Here is an 8,758-nt window from a genome sequence, read left to right as displayed (position 1 = left end):
TATAATGGAAATAACTGAAACATTATTAAATGTAGATAACTGATATTTCTTTGAAATACAGGGTTATAGGTTGTTTAATAGGGATAGAGTACTAAAGAGAGGGGAAGGAGTGGCTTTACATTGTAAAATTTGAGTTACATCCTATTGAAGTTAAGGATATCAAAAAATAATAGCAAAATGATTGAATCCATTTGGATTTCTATTAGTGGATGTAAAGGGAAAGGCTTTTAGTGGAAAGTTGTTACAGACCACCAGATAATACTGATAAAATTAATGATATTAAGATTTCAATTGTTAATGAGGTCATAATTATGGGTGATTTTAATTTCAGACATATAGATTGGGAAATCTTAGAGTAAAACCAGAGGGAGAAAGGTTTTTGGAAACTGTTCAGAATGGCTTTCTTCACCAATTGATCAAGGAACAATGCTATTTTAGATTTATTGTTAACTTTTAGAATAGAAATGGTTGAAATTAGGAAACATCTGGGTGCAAATGATCATTGGTGTATTAGGTTTTGCTGAATATAGAGATCAAGAATAATATTCTGGTTACAAATTTTGAAGAGATGTGACAAGAACTATCTGTTGTGATTTGAGCAACTGAATTATTTAGAGACACTGATCAAATGTGGGAAATTATTAAAAATTAATTTTTAAATATTCAAAATAAACATGTTCCTTATAAAAAGAAAAGGGTGGCTGCAAGTAAAAACATATTAGCTCACAATGGGTATAAGGGATAAAATTACAGAAAAGCATCACAAATGCAAGAAATATAAATTCACTGGTATGATGGCAGATTTAGAAGATGAAGAAAGTTGGTAAAAAGAGAAATTAGGACATGAAAAAAAGGTTGGCTGAAAATGTAAAAATTAACAGTAAGGATTTATTTAAATACATTAAGTGTTCACAGAATGTTAGGATGGAGGTAGGATCGTTGAGGGATGATAAAGGAAGGCTTGTATCTGATGATTATGAGATGACTCAGCTATTAAAGTTTTACTAATGAAGATTTAAGCAATATTTCTCATCCTGAAGAGTTGATATATCGAAACAAGGTTGAATAAGATGATCATATTAATTCTAAGCTTGTTTAAAAAAAGTTGGGAAGCTTAAAGAATGATAAGGGCCAGATAATATTTTCCCAAGGGTTTTGATGGAGGTTAAGGACTGAATATGTGAGCTATTTGCTACTATTTTTTGTAAGTCCTTAAATAGTGGGCAGGTGCCAGAGGATTGGAAGTTAGCTAATGTTACTCCTCTTTCCAAGGGAGATCATAAAAAATCGTCCAAGTAATTATAGACCCATTAGTTTTACATAAGTTGTGTGAAAAATTTTGTCAAGTTTGATAAAAGATGCTTTGCAAAGCCATTTAACAAAATTTAGAATTTTATTGTATAGTCAATTTGGTTTCACTAAGGGAAAGTCTTGCCTTACAAATCTTTTAACATTCTTTGAAAAGGTTACTGCTTATGTAGATAAGGGTGTAGATTTGATGTATCTGGATTTTCAGAATGCATTTGACAAGGTGCCACATAAAACGCTCATTAAAAAATTATTTATATAAATGTGGGGGATAAGTTAGCAAATTGGATAGAAGAGTGGCTGGATGGAAGAAAGCAGAGAGTTGTTAAATTGGATTAATGTCACGGGCGGGATACCTCAGGGCAGTTTTAGGACCTTTGCTCATTTTGATTTACATCAGTGACATAGATAGAGAAATGGACAATAAATTACTTAAGTTTGTTGATGATATTAAGGTCTTGGGTGTTGCTAGCTGTGAAGAGGATGCTGCTGATTTACAAAAGAATTTAGATCATTTAGTGAGTTGGGCAAATAAATGGCAGATGTGTTTTAATTATAATAAATGCATGTGGGTTATCATAATTTGAATTATAAATATAATTTAGATGGGAATAACCTTAACAGTGTTATGGAAGAAAGGGATCTTGGTACAGTGGTTGATCAGTCTCTTAAGCCATTTAAACAATGTGCTGTTGCTAGTGATAAGGCAAATAGGATTTTAGGTTGTATTTACAGAAATATCAAATACAAGTCTAAAGAGGTCATAATTTCATTGTATATGTCACTGGTTAGGCCACATTTGGAGTTTTGTGTTCAGTCTTGGGCTACTTAAGAAGGACATCAATTTGTTGGAAAGGGTTCAGATTAGGACTACTAGGATGATACCTAGAATGGAAATGTTTTCATAAAAGGATAAGTTAAGATCTATTAAATTGTTTTCTGTTGAGGGGAATGATTGAGATTTTCATGATTGTTAAGGGAATAGATAGTGTTGATGCATCATCTTTTTTCATACTTAGTGGTGAGAATGATAGAACTAGGGGACAAAAATATAGATTTTAGCAAGGTAGAAAATATCTTCAACTAAGATAGTTTCATTTTTCTAACAGGGTAGATAGCATTTGGAAGGGGTTGCATTCAGATATGGTGGAGACAGTAAATTTAAGTGAGTTTAAGGGAAGGCTTGTTAAATATGTGAATGATAAAACTGTAGTTTAAGTTTAGTTTAGTGGTGGGACAGTCTATATGGACCATTAGGTCCCTTGTTGTCCCTAAATATTACATTATGTTAAAAATTGAGATTGGATGCCATTCTAGCAGTGATATGCAAGCTGGTTGTGATCTGGCAGTGGACTTTGTATGTCAATATCATGCTGCATACATACAGCTGCTCTACTGAGTCAAAGAACTATATGAGGTTTATCTGCTATCTGTTAAACCAAAGCTATTTTAATCTTCTTGTAAAAATAGGTGTAATCAATGGACTATATTTATTGTTACACAGTATGGATGATATTTATATACAATTGCTAGTTATTAATCCAGAGCCCATCACAATAGTTAACTTAGTTTTTAAACAGATAGTATGAAAGTAATCTAACAACAAAATATGCATACAGAGCATGAAACTCCAATGAGGACTCTGATCTTTAAAACATCATTATCATTGTGATTATTCACTACTTATTAACCCAAAGAAAGTTCAAAGCATGTATACATTAGCATCAAAACAAGTGGGTATAAATACACTGACAACATACACTCATAATTAAACCACTACACAACCTAACAATGTACATAAAACACAAGGACATGCAATTTATTTACTATTGATGAAATAATGGGGAAAAAATGTTCAGGACTTTCCAGGACCAAATTGTAATTTTCAAGGATCTAATTTATTAATTTTAACATGTCAACTAACCAATGTTTTATTATAAAAAATCCTGTTACAGCTGTACAAAACGTTCCACCAATAATATACAGTAAAATTTCAAGTAATAAAAAAATAACTTTTCCCAATTTTTTATGTATACTTTGCATTGTATGCAGTAAATATTCTGCAGGTTTTATAGCAGACAATTAGCATAAGTGTAGATATTGCTGTTGTAAGTACAGTGTTTAACATACTAGTATTGAAGTGGGAAATTCATTACAAAAAAGAATAATACACCAAGGTGAACAGTGTTGTCTAACATGCTAGTATCAAAGTGGAACATTCATTACAAAATTAATAAATAACCTGAGCAGAATTTCCTTCTTCAGTGGTGAACTTTATTTTACAATAAGTGAATCATGGTGTTCAATTTGCAAAAGTCAAAGCGAGATATTAAAACACAGCACAACCAATCAGTTTCAACCATGGTGTTAAATATATTTGTACCAAAAAAACAAAATATATAATTACTATATATTACAAGTTTCAAACATGGTGTTAAAACATTAGATGTTACAAGTAGCTGCCAAATATGATAATCAAAATGACCACAATTACGAAAACCATGAAAAAATAAAGGTGTTGATATATTTATTCATCCCTCTTGTGTTAAAATTACAATAACAATTAACAAGCGTACACCAAATCAATAAACAACTTACATAATACAGTACTTAACATGATGTTACTTGTTCCTTGTTTATAACTGATACAAAACAGTTTGATACATGATGGTATCTTCATATTGTTTATAAGCACTATATATATTTGTATTCAAATGAATTTTATACAAATATTTATCATTCACACTGCATTATGCTACATTATAGTATAAAGACAAATTTCTATAACACCTAATGAAATTGAATATCTTCCTAACTTCCTCAAATGTATTTCTTAATGGTTTGGTACCCTTCAAAGAACATTTGTATTGTAATAACTTCACCTTTTTTGAAACAAATTTCCTCCCAGTTGAGGATTTTCCACCTGCATAACATTCATTAATTTTTATGCCATTTTTGCACCCAAACCTGAGCAAATAATTTCTGGATCTTCCATTTAAGCTACAAACATGGGTAAGAAGAACCATATTTAGGAAGAGGAACACACTTTTTACAACATATTTAGCTACAAAAAATGTCATATTTAAATGGTCTTGTATCTCTTATCACATCATGCTATACATGACACATGCTCTGGAAGGGGATACAAATATTATTTTGGATACAGACATTGTAAAATTAGAAAAAAAGGGATGACATCCAGCAGCAGCAACAGGACACATATAACTGGCTCGACACTCAGTTAAGCAGTGAAAAGGAAATAACAAGAATATCATGGTGTGCAGATATGTAAGAACAGAGAAAGTTTACACTGCACTGTTAGGACTGCAGATATGTAAAGACAGAGAAAGCTTACACTGCACTGCTAGGACTGCAGTTCATCAGTTTGGACACCTCTGTTTATTAATTATGTTCCTGTTCTGTTATTTAAATGACTACATTAAGTGGTCCATTACATCTCCATTTAAGAGCTTTTTACTCTTTTCTCATTAGGTCAGACAAAATTTGTCTGTTCCTCTTGCTGCTGTTGCTAAGATTCTTAGAGACTAAGTTTTCTGAGCTGGCACATAAGTGAGCTTCCAGGTCTTTATCTTTTGATCTCCACCATTTAACAGGTACTTCAAGATTTTGACCTTGTCTTGCTCTTTTTCAAGCTTGATTTATAAAATAACTGAGAAGCTAGAATTCACTATTATGTTTCTTCCCTGACATTAGGTGGATTCCATAATCATTTATGCATTTCCCTGGGAATTAAATATGTACTTAAGTGTTTAGATTTGATATGCAGTTTTCTACTGGCTTGTGATGATGAATTGTGGTCCTGTACATCCTACCTTCCTCTTCTGTACTTACTGATGCTTTTTTTGCAGATCTTGTGATGTTATTGAATATTTTTGACTTTTGGTTTTAGTTCATTACAACTTGATACTCTGGGATTTTGCACTGTAGCCTGTGTGGATATCATTATTGCCTTTTTTTTGTCCCTTCATGTATCATTCCAACAATTGCTTCCTAACTCATTACCCTCACCCTATGAGGGTATTACATTCAGGTCTGTGTTTCCACATATGTATCTCAAAAACTATTGGACCAATGTACACGAAAATTTTACACAAGATGGAAAGTCAGAATGGGAATTCCTCCCCAAATTTAGTCCAGATAACTTTGAAGCATTTTTTATAATGAGGAGATAGGGCATTTTCATGGTTTTCGGTTAATAACTCCATACAGTGTGATCAGATTTGTACCAAATTTCATGAGCACATTAGGGTTGGGACTCCTCATCACACTACAAAAAATGATCTGGATCATTGTTTATTCTGGATCTGAGAAGGATTTTCTGAGTTCTCCAAGGTGATATTTTACGTTATCCAATATAAACGTATGTAATCTTGAAAAGGAATGAAGGGGCAAAGGTATACAATCTCTCCGATTGCTCTTGTTCATCAGTGTTTATGAGCATTTTCCTATGAGGATCATTCCCTTGTTCTCTAGCCCCTTTCTTTCCTTTGTCAGATTTGTCATTTGGATAGCTGGATTTTTTAGAGACTCATGAATCTTTACTTTGATATCACTTAAGTTTTGTACCCTTTTTGACTGCTTGAATTGTTAATTGAACATGCTCATAGCTTACAAAAGAGTTTAATACAGAGTGAAGGAAATCATAATAAATGGTGTAACATTCCTTTTTTCTTTTTCCATGATATGCATTTTATAGAGAATTGTAAACAGCATGAACTTGACAAAATCAATCCAGATAATATTAATCCACATTAAAACAACAATGACAGAATGCTGTATATCCTGCTCAAGCAGCTCTTATTTTGGGAAGAAAAGAAAATGGTTTAAATATAGAAAAATCTGTTCTCTTTAACAATGAATCTGGGACATATTATCTATAACATAGATATATGATCAATGATAGCCTCAAGTCAGGAGTGGGGTAAAAGTAATATATCAAACAAAAAAGGTGGAAAATCAATTGACATTAATGGTTCAAGAGGTGGAAGTAAAAAACATGTTGATTGGCACTCTGTACAAGGTTGGTGCATGCACACTTTGAACCCCACCTGTGCATGTAGGGTTTAGCAGGCCACTATGAAGCCACCAATGAACTGTTTTGATCTAAATAAGAACATATCTAAGAAGACACAGAAAAGGAAAGTATACACAAAAAGACAAGACCAATCTAATGACACAGTATCCAACAGCACTTCTAATAAAACCAGAACCAAGAGGAAGCTTCTTCAGAGACATAGCAAAGGCATCTGGTTGTACTGTTTCCAACAGCTGACATAACTACTTGAGAGCTTGTGGATACAAGGATGGATCAACTAGGGGAATCCTGTAATGAGTGTGAACAATAGTTTGTAAAAAGACTCATTACCCCTTACAAAAGAAATTGATAATTCTAATGGTGATTTCTGTTTAAGAAACTAAGGGTAGCAAAATGTGAGCCTTGCAAGTGTTTGCCCCTGCTTTATATATATATATATATATATATATGAACAATACTTGCATTGTTACAATGACTAATGATAATCTAGTTAGTTATCTCAGAGCAAAAAAACTGACAAGCTTAGGACATGGCCTACAAATTACAAGAGATTTACGAGGGGATGAGACCAAAGGCTACAAACTTACTTGTCAGTGAAGTAACTAGGAACTAGTGTATCTTTTAAAAAGGAGCTTACATATGGAACTACAATAATAGTGCAACATCTATCAAGACACCAACGTAGGTCAGTTACAATGGATTAACATACAAAGACTAAAAAGTTAAGGAGATCTTACAAGGTGTTCCTCTGATCTCATAATCCCCATAAAAATACCATTAATGCATACAATCTGTGGGTACAATTCATTTGAGAGAAGAAGAAAAGAGACAACAACTACTCCATTGTCAGTAACTTGGTGACCAAAGCTTTCAATCTGCATATCCTGACTAGAGAAGATACTTAGCTTTTTAAGAGATAAGAGCTAAACATAAATTAATCTAGAGCTGGGATGGCAACAAATATGACTTTCACATTTCATTTATAATCTCAGGTATAACATAATTTGGACAAAAAGGTTTTAAATCACTAGCACTGGTCTTTAAAACATAAAAATAGCAGATAATTATCATGACAGAAATGGAACTATAATAATGGGTAAAATAATATTGATATCAATTCTCACACAACTTGAGAAAGTACACAGAAGACACAAGCACATAAAAATGATAGAATAAAAATCCACCACAATTAATCATCCAAAGAAATGAAGATAACATCAAAAGGCAAAAAGAAGATAAGTACCAAATATCAATAGACCTTATTGTAGAAACAAGGTGAAAAACTCCTTGTCTTGACATCAGGTTAATGCAGATAATAGCTGATCAGAATTCTTGGGAACCACAAAGATGTGAGATTAGTGGCTGAGCAATGTCAGGTTAGCCTGCCTCACTGCACGTCTCAGCCACAACAGTTTGGGAAGTAAAAGTCAATAATGGATGAGGATGGTTTCAGTACGTAAAGATCTTTGGGCAGTGTTTAATATAACAAAATTACTGAATGGGAACGAATCGCCAAAAAACTATGTGGGTTGGCTTTTAAATATTTCTACAGAATAATTTAAATTTCATGGGAATCAATAACATTTTAAATAAAATCTACCACAAAGTAAAAAGGAATTGAAGGAACTAGAAATAAAGGAAAAAATAATTGCATAGAGATGGGTAAAATGCAGTTGTTTGCTTTTCTTTTTAACATAGTCTAAATAATTATGGGTATTTTCTGTCATATACCCTGCTGAATGTTAATTTATGTCAAAAAAAGGATAACATCATTTCAATGCAGATATGTGCTCTGTTGAGGCTGACAATACAAAATGTTATATCAAAGATAAGACTCTTTTTAAATTATATATTAAAATGCATATCCAACATTTTACTTACACAATGTTTACAAGTAATATAATACAGTACTGATACTTTAAGCTGTTTGTATTTAATACAATATAAAAGTAATATTTATTCATGATAGTACCTTCACATTTAATAACTTATGTAATACAATACTGACACATGTTGGTATCTTTACAGTGTTCATAACTTATATAATACAGTACTGACACATGTTGGTATCGTTACAACTTGCTGACATATGTTGGTATCATTACACTGTTTATAACTTATATAATACAGTACTGACACATGTTGGTATCTTTACACTCTTTATAACTTATATAATACAGTACTGATACATGTTGGTATCTTTACACTGTTTATAACTTATATAATACAGTATTGACAGATGTCGGTATCATTACACTGTTTATAACTTATATAATACAGTATTGACAGATGTCGGTATCATTACACTGTTTATAACTTATATAATACAGTACTGACATAGTTGGTATCATTACACTGTTTATAACTTATATAATACATATTGACAGTAGTGTC

This window comes from Limulus polyphemus, unplaced genomic scaffold (assembly GCF_000517525.1).
Source record: "Limulus polyphemus unplaced genomic scaffold, Limulus_polyphemus-2.1.2 Scaffold479, whole genome shotgun sequence".
In the NCBI taxonomy this organism is placed as follows: Eukaryota; Metazoa; Arthropoda; class Merostomata; order Xiphosura; family Limulidae; genus Limulus; species Limulus polyphemus.
Note: the sequence above shows the minus strand (reverse complement) of the source record.